The sequence below is a fragment of the Tachyglossus aculeatus genome, chromosome 5 (genome assembly GCF_015852505.1).
Source record: "Tachyglossus aculeatus isolate mTacAcu1 chromosome 5, mTacAcu1.pri, whole genome shotgun sequence".
Lineage (NCBI taxonomy): Eukaryota > Metazoa > Chordata > Mammalia > Monotremata > Tachyglossidae > Tachyglossus > Tachyglossus aculeatus.
The window spans coordinates 43,422,749-43,436,544 of record NC_052070.1 but is presented as its reverse complement, the minus strand read 5'-3'; the positions used below and the strand labels follow the sequence as shown (position 1 = coordinate 43,436,544).

Here is a 13,796-nt window from a genome sequence, read left to right as displayed (position 1 = left end):
CTCTCAAAGGTCACCAATGACCTCCTGCTTGCCAAATCCAACGGCTCATACTCTGTCCTAATCCTCCTCGACCTCTCAGCTGCCTTCGACACTGTGGACCACCCCCTTCTCCTCAACACGCTATCTGACCTTGGCTTCACAGACTCCGTCCTCTCCTGGTTCTCCTCTTACCTCTCCGGTCGTTCATTCTCAGTCTCTTTTGCAGGCTCCTACTCCCCCTCCCATCCTCTTACTGTGGGGGTTCCCCAAGGTTCAGTGCTTGGTCCCCTTCTGTTCTAGATCTACACTCACTCCCTTGGTGACCTCATTCGCTCCCACGGCTTCAACTATCATCTCTACGCTGATGACACCCAGATCTACATCTCTGCCCCTCCTCTCTCCCCCTCTCTCCAGGCTCGCATCTCCTCCTGCCTTCAGGACATCTCCATCTGGATGTCTGCCTGCCACCTAAAGCTCAACATGCTGAAGACTGAACTCCTTGTCTTCCCTCCCAAACCTTGCCCTCTCCCTGACTTTCCCATCTCTGTTGACGGCACTACCATCCTTCCCGTCTCACAAGCCCGCAACCTTGGTGTCATCCTCGACTCCGCTCTCTCATTCACCCCTCACATCCAAGCTGTCACCAAAACCTGCCGGTTTTAGCTCCGCCACATTGCCAAGATCCGCCCTTTCCTCTCCATCCATACCACTACCCTACTCGTTCAAGCTCTCATCCTATCAGGTCTGGACTACTGCATCAGCCTTCTCTCTGATCTCCCATCCTCGTGTCTCTCTCCATTTCAATCCATACTTCATGCAGCTGCCCGGATTATCTTTGTCCAGAAACACTCTGGGCATATTACTCCCCTCCTCAAAAATCTCCAGTGGCTACCAATGAATCTGCGCATCAGGCAGAAACTCCTCACCCTGGGCTTCAAGGCTCTCCATCACCTCGCCCCCTCCTCCCTCACCTCCCTTCTCTCCTTCTACAGCCCACCCCGCACCCTCCACTCCTCCGCCGCTAATCTCCTCACCGTACCTCGTTCTCGCCTGTCCCGCCATCGACCCCCGGCCCACGTCATCCCCCGGGCCTGGAATGCCCTCCCTCTGCCCATCCGCCAAGCTAGCTCTCTTCCTCCCTTCAAGGCCCTACTGAGAGCTCACCTCCTCCAGGAGGCCTTCCCAGACTGAGCCCCTTCCTTCCTCTCCCCCTTGTCCCCCTCTCCATCCCCCCATCTTACCTCCTTCCCTTCTCCACAGCACCTGTATATATGTATATATGTTTGTACGTATTTATTACTCTATTTATTTATTTATTTATTTTACTTGTACATATCTATTCTATTTATTTCATTTTGTTAGTATGTTTGGTTTTGTTCTTTGTCTCCCCCTTTTAGACTGTGAGCCCACTGTTGGGTAGGGACTGTCTCTATATGTTGCCAATTTGTACTTCCCACGTGCTTAGTACAGTGCTCTGCACATAGTAAGCGCTCAATAAATACGATTGATGATGATGATGATGATGACCTTAGGCACGTCATTTCTCTGAACTTCAGTGTTCACATTTGTGAAAAGGGAATTCAATACCTGTTCTCCCTCCTACTTAGACTGCGAACCTCATGTGGGACAGGGACTGTGTCTGCCCTGATTATCTTGTATCTACCTCAGGGTCTAGTACAGGGTTTGGCACATAGTAAGGGCTTAACAAATACCAAAATCATTATTATTAAGCCAGGCCTCTCAATGTTTCTTGGTAGGAAGCCTGCAGGAGGAGAGGATGAGAAGCTTTCTGGGATGGGAGGAGGCAAATTTACAAGACTCCACTTCTCCTCTACCCTCCCTTTTTAACCTCTTGTCAAGTTGGGCTGAACTGGCCCCAGGTTACTCTTCCTAAGGGAACTGGATGAACACTGAAGAGATTTTCCAGCCCCTAAACCTTACAGTCAGTTGGTGGAATTTATTGAGCGCTTCCTGTGTGCAGTGCACTGTACTGAGTGCTTGGGAGAGAGCAATACAACAGAATTGGTACACACATTTCCTGCCTATAATAAATCCTCCTGTCCTCAGAGTAATGAGGAATTCTAACTAATGGAGAAAGCCCAGTTAGCAAGGGGTGGTTGTTCCCAATTCTGGCAGGTGATGATTTGGAAATCTTTTGATGTCTTGGGAGAAATTTTCTTATAAGCATCATTGTCATTAAACACTTTCTATTCACAAAACATTCGTGGCTTAGAGGTAAGAGCATGGGCATGGGAGTCAGAGGACGTGGGTTCTAATACCGCCTCGCCACTTGTCTGCTGTGTGACCTTGGGCAAGCCACTTAACTTCTCTGTGCCTCAATTACCTCATCTGTAAAATGGGGATTAAGACTGTGAGCCCCACATGGGACAACCTGATTACCTTGTATCTACCCCAGGGCTTAGAACAGTGCTTGGCACATAGTAAGCACTTAACAAATACCACAGTTATTATTTATTATTGTTTTTGTGCAAAGCACTGAGTTGAAACAAGACATTCATGTCAGACACAGTCCCTACCCAACACATATGTTACAATCAAAGAGGAAAGGGAAGCAGATTTCTCACCTCCTTTTTACAGATAAGGAAACTGATGGCCAGAGACAGAGACTTGTACAGTGACGAAGCTGGGACTATTAGACCCTAGTCTGTTCACTGCCAACAAAACCCGCTCTCCAGCTCAGTACAACGGACAAACACATCGGGAAGCATTTGACGCACACATTTTTTTTTCAGAAATTTTAGGACTTTACCAGACTCTAGACAGGAAGTCCTGCTGGTCCAGGTTTGCTTGGGCTTTTTGCCAGGCTGAGGGCAGTGCCAGTTGGCTCTGTTGGCTGTTTCCAGTTGTGAGGCATTTTAGTGACGCATCATATCAGCGTCACCATTTCCAGTGACAATAAAGGGTGAAGCTCCAGGGGCTACTTGAGGATGATTCCCAAAGCTAGCCAAGGCCTTCAACCAACAGCTTCTCTGACGTGGAAAAATTTCTTTTGTCTACCAGATCCTCACTCTTCCTCCTGCTATTTGTAAATAATAACGATGGTATCTATTAAGCACCTACTGTGTGCAAAGCACTGTTCTAAGCGCTGGGAAGGTTACAAGGTGATCAGGTTGCCCCACCTGGGGCTCACAGTCTTAATTCCCATTTTACAGATGAGGTAACTGAGGCACAGAGAAGTTAAGTGACTTGCCCAAAGTCACACAGCTGACAATTGGCAGCGCTGGGAGTTGAACCTATGACCTCTGACTCCAAAGCCCGTGCTCTTTCCACTGAGCCATGCTGCTTCTCATAGCCATGCTGCTTCTCATATATATTTTGGGGAGCATCTCTACTAAAACGTGTAAGCTCCGTGTGGGCAGGGACCAGATATGTCATTTCTGTGGTGCTTTCCCAGTCACTTACTCCAGCCCGTTGCACTTGGGAGGTACTTACATACCATTACTGATTCCTCTCTGATGATATTTTTATTGGCTAAGGCACTCACATGGCCTTCTAGTTCTCCAGAATTCACAGATTGTGTTCCTGAGGTTTATGAAATTCCCCGCTTCGGTTCCCTTAAATTTCATCTGCTGGGGGACACATAGTGTGGTGCCCCTTTTATTCCCATTGACGGAATACCCGCTCCCTAGATAATGGGACAAATGAAAGGGCGATTAGATTAATTTCCTCCTAATCACAGGGGAAGTTAGAGCCAGGAACCTCCATAACAATGAATGAGTAATTTAGACTTGTCTTCCGAGATGACAGAGAAATCCATATGACAATTAAAAGAGCTCTTCCCTGCGGGCTTCCAGAGCCCTTTGATTAAGTTGGTTTGGATATGCAGAGCAGTGACTGCTGCAAAGAGCCATTTCTAGACACGTGGCAGACGGGGCTTGAGGTCGGTGCTCGATTCTGACTCCCGCCAAAGAGACCTGGTGGGCCTATGTGGGGAGTGAGCATCTGCCTTGTTTTTTTCCCTTAGTTGTTTTAATTGCTTACAATGAACCTGCTTGATATTCCAATTCAGTAATCCTCCCACCCCCAATAATGCCATTCCGGGTGGGATGCATTGCATGCAGGCCATTTGGGAGGTTTTTATAAAAGAGCTCAGAGGATCTTGTTTAAGCCTGGAAAGTTTTTTCTGTCCACCTCTACCTGTTGGTTTAGAGCAAACTATAGAACTATTATAGTAGTAGTAATAGTTGCAGTAGTAGCAGTAGTAGTAAGTAGCAGTAAGTGACTTTGGGCAAGTCACTTAACTTCTCTGTTCCTCAGTTACCTCATCTGTAAAATGGGGATGAAGACTGTGAGCCCCCCGTGGGACAACCTGATCACCTTGTAACCTCTCCAGCGCTTAGAACAGTGCTTTGCACATAGTAAGCACTTAATAAATGTCATCATTATTATTATTAGTAGTAGTAGGAGTAGTTACGAGAGTGGTATTTCTTGAACATGCAGTGGGTATGATTTACTGGGCTTGCCTGGGAGTCAGGAGATCTAGGTTCTAACCCCAGCTCTTCTGCTTTCTTGCTCTGTGACCCTGGGCAACTACTGGGCTTCTGTTTCCTCATCTGTAAAATGGTTATAATATACCTGTCCTCCCTCACTCTTAGACTGTGAGTTCTAAGTGGGAGAGAGACAGTGTGCTCCATGCGTGCTGGGCCGGGAATAAAAGCTGCTCCCATGTGTCCACAGATTCCTTTATCCCCACCAAGGCAATAAATCAATCAACGAGTCATATTTATTGAACATTTACTATTTGCCAAGAATTGTACTAAGCGCTTGGGAGAGTACCATGTAAAACTTCCCAAAGTAGTGAGGTAAGTGCCGCCTTCCTTCCTATCATTGAGGGGCCCCGTTCATTCATTCATTCATTCATTCAACCATATTTATTGAGTGCTTACTGTGTGCAGAGCACTGTACTAAGCGCTTGGAAAGTACAATTCAGCAATAGAGACAATCCCTGCCCACATCAGGCTTACAGTCTAGAAGGGGGGAGGTAGACATCAAAACAAGTGAACAGACATCAGTATAAATAAATAGAATTATAAATACATAGAATTAATAGAATATAGGTATATAGAATAAATAGAATTATGGATACATACACATTCTGAAATACATACAAGTTCCCAGCATCTACTTGAATGCTCTCATAAGCCTTCCTTCCCCGTTGAGACTTTGAGCCCATTTTATCAATTTGTTTGTTGTGTTTGTAGTTTCATCACTCCTGTTGTGTCTGCTTCCAATCTACCTTCTCCCACTTAAACTCTTAGATTATGAGCCACCTAAGGTCTAGGACCATGTCTAATTCCCACCTAAGGATTCTCCCCAGTGTTTAGTATGGTGCTTTGCACACAATAAGCACTTAGTACTTACTACTACAACTACTATTCTTACTACTTCTACTCATTTCTACTACTACTATCATTCATTCATTCAATCGTATTTATTCATTCATTCATTCAATCGTATTTATTGAGTGCTTACAATCAATCAATCAATCAATCGTATTTTTTGAGCGCTTACTGTGTGCAGAGCACTGTACTAAGTGCTTGGGAAGTACAAGTCGGCAACATATAGAGATGGTCCCTACCCAACAACGGGCTCACAGTCTACAAGGGTGAGACAGACAAAAAAACAAAACATATGGACAGGTGTCAAGTCATCAGAATAAATAGAGATAAAGCTAGATGCACATCATTAACGAAATAAACAGAATAGTAAATATGTACAAGTAAAATAAATAGAATAATAAATCTCTACAAACATATATGCAGGTGTTGTAGGGAGGGGAAGGAGGTAGGGCGGGGGGTGGGGAGGAGGAGAGGAAAGAGGGGGCTCAGTCTGGGAAGGCCTCCTGGAGGAGGTGAGCTCTCAGTAGGGTTTTGAAGGGAGGAAGAGAGCTAGTTTGGCAGATGTGGGGAGGGAGGGCATTCCAGGCCAGGGAGAGGACGTGGGCCAGGGGTCGACGGCGGGACAGGCGAGAATGAGGCCCAGTGAGGAGGTTAGCGGCAGAGGAGCGGAGCGTGCGGGCTGGGCTGTAGAAGGAAAGAAGGGAGGTGAGGTAGGAGGGGGCGAGGTGATGGAGAGCCTTCAAGCCGAGATTGAGGAGTTTTTGCCTGATGCGTAGGTTGATTGGTAGCCAATGGAGATTTCTGAGGAGGGGAGTAACATGCCCAGAGCATTTCTGCACAAAGATGATCCAGGCAGCAACGTAAAGTATAGACTGAAGTGGGGAGAGACAGGAGGATGGGAGATCGGAGAGGAGGCTGATGCAGTAATCCAGTCGGGATAGGATGAGACATTGAACCAGCAGGGTAGCGGTTTGGATGGAAAGAAAAGGGCGGATGTTGGCGATGCTGCGGAGGTGAGACCGGCAGGTTTTGGTGACGGATTGGATGTGAGGGGTGAACAAGAGAGCAGAGTCGAGGATGACACCAAGGTTGTGGACTTGGGAGATGGGAAGGATGGTAGTACCGTCGACAATGATGGGAAAGTCAGGGAGAGGGCAGGGTCTGGGAGGGAAGATAAGGAGTTCAGTCTTGGACATATTGAGTTTTAGATGGTGGGCAGACATCCAGATGGAGGTAGACATCCAGATCATCACTACTACTACTACTGTATCTGAACTAATTATTAAGTGACTACCTCAGAGCTTCCCCTCTCAGGGTTGCACCTGGAGAGTTTCCAGTACTCTACCGGTCTTGACTACAGGAGAGAGAGTCAAGCAGAGGCACATCCATTCCATTCCTAGCTTGGGCAGTGCCTAGTGAGTGGAAGGCAATCTGCTACAAGTCAAAACTCACCTGTTCTGGGCAGCAGCGGCATGGGAGAAAGTCGAGGGTGGTGACTCTAGTTTACTGCACAGAAGAAGGCAATTGTAAACCACTTCCATATTTTGACTGAAAAAACTCTATGGATACACTACCAGAACGATTGCAGATGGAGGTTGGTCATTCTGGGAGAGATGTGTCCATGGCGTCGCTATGGGTTGGAGATGACTCGATGGCATAAAACAAGACCTCAGATGTTAGTACAGTACTTGGCACATAATTAAAGCTAATAACTACCACAGTTTTATCATTACTCAGCACTTGGGAAGTACATTAGAAACAAGGAGATTGTACTCTAAAGCAGACACATGCATAAAAATATTTGTGAATGATAGAATAAGGATAAATAATTGATTTAAAACTGATTATAATAATAACAATTGTGGTATTTTTCATCGCTTACTACATGGCAAGCACTGTACTAAGCTCTGGGATAGATACAAGATAATTAGGTTGGACATAGTCCCTGTCCCACCTGGGTCTCACAGTCTAAGTCAGAGAGAGTAGGATTTAATCTCAATATTGCAGATGAGAGAAGTGAGGCAAAGAGAATTGAAGTGACTTGCCCAAGGTCACACAGCAGACAAGTGGCAGAGTTAGGATTAGAATTTAGGTCCTTTCTACTCCTAGGCCTATACCCTATTCACTAGGCTACACTGCTTCTCTATATTACTTGGGGTCACAGTTCTGCATGGAAGGACGCAAAAGCATTCAGTTGAGATTGTGCATCCAGGGTGCTTTTCCTGTGAGAAAACATCACTGTGCTCGCTCCTGATGGGTTGAAAGTTGGCCCAGTGGGCAGTTACTTCCTTGGCCGGCTTTGTACTGAACTCCTTACCATGTTGGTTGCCCACTTGGACACTGGCCCTTGAGATCCCCTTGCCTTGATCATCACCATCTCCCTCCTACTTAGACTACAAGCCCCATGTGGAACAGGGACAATTCCCGCCCCAAATATCTAACATCTACCCCAGCACTTAGTACAGCAATTGGCACAGTGTAGTTGTTTAACAAATACCACAGTTATTATTGAGTGTCTACGGTATGCAGAGCACTGTATTAAGTTGCTTGGGAGTGTACAAAAGAATGAGAAGACACAGTATCTGTTCTAACGGAGCTCCTCCTCAAGGTGTATCTGCCTTGAGGCACTTTGAAGGCTGATCTTTGGGAGAGAAGAGAGGGAAGGCCAAAAATTCTTTCTGGGTCATCCTACACAGCAGTTGATGTCAAGGTTGCTGCAGTGGGATCTGGGGAGAAAGATTGAAGGTGATGTGACCCCGCCCCAATTTGGGGTCTTCCTTGGCTGGCACCTTCTCACTAATGCCAGTTTGGGGCCCAGCAGGTGTATCTTTTGAAAATTCGGGTTAAAAATAGAATTTTCTATTGAAAACTTCCCAACCCTCTCATGGAGCCCAAAAGAAAATGACCAGTTTTGGAAGTACCCTGGGATACATCTTTCCAAGCTTGAATCAGCTGCCTAGCCCATAAACTCTTTGTCTGAACAGTTCTAATTTTAGGTTGGGCTCCCATAGGTGTTTAGAAGTCTAATCAGGGTCATGCATTTTCCAATTCAATGTGCTCTTTATTGACCATCTCTGAAAAGCTCAGCTGTATTTCCCAGGCAACTCACAGCCTGCTGCCCGGAGTTTTCTTTTAATGGTCCTGACCTATTTCCTAGACTAGCAAGGCAGTCTTCAAGGACCATTTTGCAACCAGAGAAAACCGTTCTGCTTTTTGGTGGCTTCCCAAGTTTTGTAAACTGGAATGTTCAACAACCTGTCCAGTGATCAGCCTGACCATCCTTTTCCTGGTAGACCAGCTGTCTGGGGTAGGTCTTCTGTTTAGAGACAATCCCTTTAATTGTTTCAATCACAAGCTCTTGTTAAGGGAGTTGCAGGATATATATGGCCAGGGCTTGGAGAAGCTGATCTGACATTGATGCTACTATATTCCCTGGTTCAGTCCAGGCTGGGGATTATAGTATTGTTGGCTGCTATTTGGATACCTCAGGTGTGGGTCAAGGTTTACTGTTTAATGATCCAGGAAGTATATTTGCACTCATGCCCAAGTAGACTCCACCTTAAGGCTTTAGTCTACACTGGCATAATTGAAATTCTGGGTGACTTTGGACAAGTCACTTAACTTCTCTGTGCCTAGGTTTCCTAATCTGTAATAAGGAGATTCATTGGTTGTTCTTCCTCCCCCTTAGACTGTGAGCACCATGTGGGACAAGAACTGGGTTCAACCTCCTTATCTGGTATCAATCTCAGCACTTAGTACAGTGCTTAATACTAATGGTATTTATTAAGCGCTTACTATATACCAGGCACTGTACTAAGTGCTGGGGTGAATACAAGTAAATGGAGTTGGACACAGTCCCTGTACCCTGTGGATCTCACCGTCTCATTCCCCATTTTACAGATGAGATAAACAGAGCACAGAGAAGTGTAGCAATTTGCCCAAGGTCACAGAGTAAACAAGTGGCAGAGCCAGGTCATGTATAAAGCATTTAGCAAGTGCTTGACATATATTAAGTGTTTAAAAAATACCACAGTTATCATTATTACTATTATAAGTTCCTTCCAATATATACTGAGGGAAGCTCTGTTCCTGAATGCACCCTGTTAAATCTTTTTTATGGTATTTGTTAAGCGTTTACTATGTGCCAAGCACTGAACTAAGTGCTCGGTTAGAAACAAGTTGTTCAGGTTTGACACAGTCCATGTCCCCCAGGGGGCTCGCAATCTCAATTCCCATTTGACAGATGAGGTAACTGAGGCACAGAAAAGTGAAATGACTTGTCCAAGCTCACTGAGCGGACAGGTGGCAGAGCCAGGGTTAGAACCCAGATCCTTCTGCCCCCCAGGCCCATGCTCTGTCCACACTAGGCCACACTGCTTCTCATTGTTTGCTTTGCCTGATTTTGTTACTCATCTCTTCAAAGCTCCAAACCTCTAGATCTTCTCCCTCAACCAAAACCCAACTATATAGGATGAGGAGGTGGTATAGTGAGATGGCGGGTTTCCCTGGAGTTCCGGTCAGCAGTTTGATAAGCAGGAGGGGCATTCCTAGCTGAAATGGACATCAAGCTGTGCTGCTGAGCTGAGATGACAGATCTATTCGGAAGTGGCAGAGGAGCCCTGTGGCCCGGAAAACCATCTTTCTGTCTGTCAGCTAATGGTGGATTTGCAATTCAGTGAAGATTCCCAAATGCGCAACCACTAAATGAAAGTGATTCATTTTAATGAGAGTGGGGGTCATTCTGCACCTGCAAGCTGGGCTATCAAAGCCTCTCTGGTGGAGTTTTTCCCTTTACAAGACAGTTCTTCCCTGGCACTGTGGGTGATTGCATCTACCCATCTCGAAGGCCCAGTCTGTTTTGGGTGCTCTGAATTGTATTCCTTCCCGGTGGGTTGATCGTGAGAGCATTTTTTCTTGATCTTTGAGAAGCATTAGAGAAATGACATGGCCTAGTGGAAAAAGCATGGGCCTAGGAATCAGAGAAACTGGGTTCTAATCCTGACTCCACTACTTGCCTGCTCTGTGATCTTGGACAAATCGCCTCACTTCTCTTCAGTGAAGTGAAGAATACTTCAGTTGAGAATTTGCTTACCTCTCTCTTCAGTTCCCCCATCTGTAAAATAGGAATTCAATGCCTGTTCTCCCTTTTAATTAGACTGTGGGGCCCCTTGTGGGACTTGATTATCTTGTATCTACCCTAGTGCTTAGTACAGTACTTGGCACATAATCATTATGGTATCTGTTAAGTGTTTACTATGTGCCAGGCACTGTACTAAGTGCTAGGGCGGATAGAAGCAAAACGGATTGAACACAGTCCCTGTCCCACGTGGGGTTCACAGTCTCGATCCCCATTTTACATGATGAGGTAACTGAGGCCCAGAAAAGTGAAATGACTTTCCGAAGATCACGCTGCAGACAAGTGGTGGAGCCAGGATTAGAGCCTATGACCTTCGAACTCCCTGGTCTGTGCAGTATTCACTACACCACACTGCTTCACATGTAGTAAGGGCTTAACAAACACCAGTAAAAAAAAAGCACTTAACAAATACCACAATTCGTTATCTCTGAGGATGGTTAGTGGACACCAGATGTGGAGCGGGGCTATAATGTCCATCAGTCATCCAGCTGGACTCATTTGGGTCAGATAACTGTATCCTAGGGATAGGTTTTAGGTGCCAACGCTCCAGGCTTAGTTTAGTTTGGGTTCATTCTCCCAGGAGATCTTAACTCAGGAACTTGAGGCAAAACTCTCCCTTCAATATCATCCATTAAAGCAATTCCAAGGGATCAAAGCAATGGTCCAGTCATTCTAGGGTCCTGTCTCTGATTAAGGCACCAGAGCATTTGGAGGGACTCTGTGATCAGATCACAGCATCCTAGCACTTAGCACCATGCTTTGGCACATAAAAAGTGCTTAAAAATATCATCACAATTATCATAACTATTTCAGTACCTCTTGAGATGAAGTTGGGTTGCTAAACATTTTTTTTCCCTGCAGGCTGGTACACTTTAAAAATTATTTGCAAGGATCTACCCCCATCTACGCCTCTAAATTCAGTTACTTCTATTATTACTGAGTCTCAACCCAGGCAGTTGTCAGCGCTTAGAACAGTGCTTTGCACATAGTAAGCACTTAATAAATGCCATCATTATTATGTGAGTAAATTCACTATGTCTATGTTCAAAGTCAAAAACTCAGAGACACTTCTGGTGAGTTGTAGAAATAATCCAAACCTCGAGAGTGTCTCTAGAGCGTCTCTTTATAGAAAGTGTTAGCGTTTACATTAAACCTCCAAAATAATTCACTTGCTAGAAGTTCATAAGCCTTAGACTGTAAGCTCATTGTAGGCAGGGAACATGTCTTACCAACTCTGTTGTATTGTACTCTCCCAAATGCTTAATACAGTGCTCTACACATAGTAAGCATTCAATAAATACAATTGATTGATTGATTGCCCTCCTGGACACCCATCCCACTGGTTAGGGATAAACCATTTTAGGGATGGACCATCTCATATCCCTGACTCTTTGTCTCTCCCTCTCTAACTTTCCCTCCAGTAGCCCAGCGTGGACTGCTTGTCCACACACCTCGCTATTATCATCAAGCTCACTGTCATCATTGTTGCTGTGTTATTCATTTAGCATATACTTCTAGACTGTGAGCTGGTTGTTGGGTAGGGACCGTCTCTATATGTTGCCAACTTGTACTTCCCAGGTGCTTAGTACAGTGCTCTACACACAGTAAGCACTCAATAAATATGATTGAATGAATGAATGAATATACTAAGTGCTAATGATAATAATAGTTATTATTATATCATTATATATAGATAATCATTGCTTTAATAATATAGATATTATTATATCATTATAACCTAGAGCAGTTAAGTGACTGGTTAATGTTTCTATTCTGCTCTAGACTGTAGGCTCGTTGTGGGCAGGGAATGTATCTACCAGCTCTGTTGTATTGTACTCTCCCAAGTGCTTAGTATGGTGCTCTGTACACAGTAAGCCCTCAATAAATATGATTGATCCATTCAGCAGGAGTTATTTTCAATCAATCAATCAATCAGTTATTATTATCATTACTATTATTATTGTTGTACTTGTTAAGCACATACTATGTGCCAAGGACTGTTCTCAGGGCTCAGGTAGATACGAGTTGATTAGATTGGACACGTTCTTATCCCACATGGGGCTCACAGTCAAAGAGGAAGGGGTAGGATTTAATTTCCATTTTACAGATGAGGTAACTAGGCACAGAGAAGTTAAGTGATTTGCTCAAAGTCACACAGAAGACCCGTGGCAGAGCCCAGGTCCTCTGACTCTCATGTTTGTGTTTTTTTCCACTAGTCCATGCTGCTTCTGCTAAGCTCTGGGCTTTGGATAATTATATAATCAGATTGGACACAGTCCCTGTCCCACCTGGAACACATTCTATCTTATCCTCTTTTTAATAATGAGGAAACCTAGACCTAGAGCGGTTAAGTGACTGGTTAATGTCTCTATCCCCCTCCAGAATGTAGGCTCATTGTGGGCAGGGAATGTGACTACCAGCTCTGTTGTATTGTACTCTCCCAAGCTCTTAGTACGGTGCTCTGCACACAGTAAGTGCTCAATAAATATGATTGGTTGATCCATTCAGCAGGTGTTATTTTCAATCAATCAGTCAATAAATAAATGCCATTGATTGATTGGCCGATGTCTCTGGGCTAATAGAGTCGACCCACCTCAGGCTGATTCACCGAAGGGCCCTCGAGAGATGAGCCACCAGAGCTCAAAGGGAGGAGAGAAAGTAGGGTCAGGAGGAGGAGGAGGGTCAGGAGGAGGAACAGGAGGATGAGATGGCTAGCAACATTGAAATGGTGGCCAAAAGTCCCTCCAGGGTCTTTTGCTAAAGATCACTCCTGCAACTTTGAATGTTCAAAGCTTTTGTTGTGGACAGGGAATGTGTGTTGTGTTTCAGCTGTACTTTCCCAAAGTACAGCTCACTGCACCCAGTGGATACTCTACAAATACCATTACTTTCACTCCCCTCAGATTTGCGAGGATTCTGGTAGACACGATCATTCTCTGGAGAGAAACCAATGCCTCCTGTCCTCAGCAGGGATTTGTGCCCAAGGTCTTGGGAAGAGCTGGGCTTGGGCGGGTTTGCCTCTGGGGAGGAATGTCTCTGGCCAAGCTTGGATCCTTCCATCGGACAGTAATTGCTTCTCGATGTGGATTAATTCTGGACAGAAGCTAACGAGTGGTGCAGTTTTCTTTCCTCATTCATGGTAAGAGAAGAGCTCTGAGTTTAATGAGTCTGAATTCTGTTTTATTAAGCACAGCTCTCCCCTTGATTTAAGTCTGTTTTTACCTTTCGAATGGCTTTTAAAGGCAGGTTAGGGAATAAAGAAGCCTATTCATCTTTGCAATGCATTTGGTTTCTTTTCATAGATTGGGACTCGATTGCGT

At 45.1% G+C, this 13,796-nt stretch overlaps 1 non-coding gene across 1 annotated transcript; it reads left to right on the top strand.

The window, feature by feature from the left end:
- The first annotated feature begins 6,643 nt into the window (after positions 1-6,643).
- LOC119929211 lies at positions 6,644-6,781 on the top strand. The gene has a single exon (XR_005451347.1). It is a non-coding gene; the product is annotated as a small nucleolar RNA SNORA7 (small nucleolar RNA).
- The last annotated feature ends 7,015 nt before the right edge of the window (positions 6,782-13,796 follow it).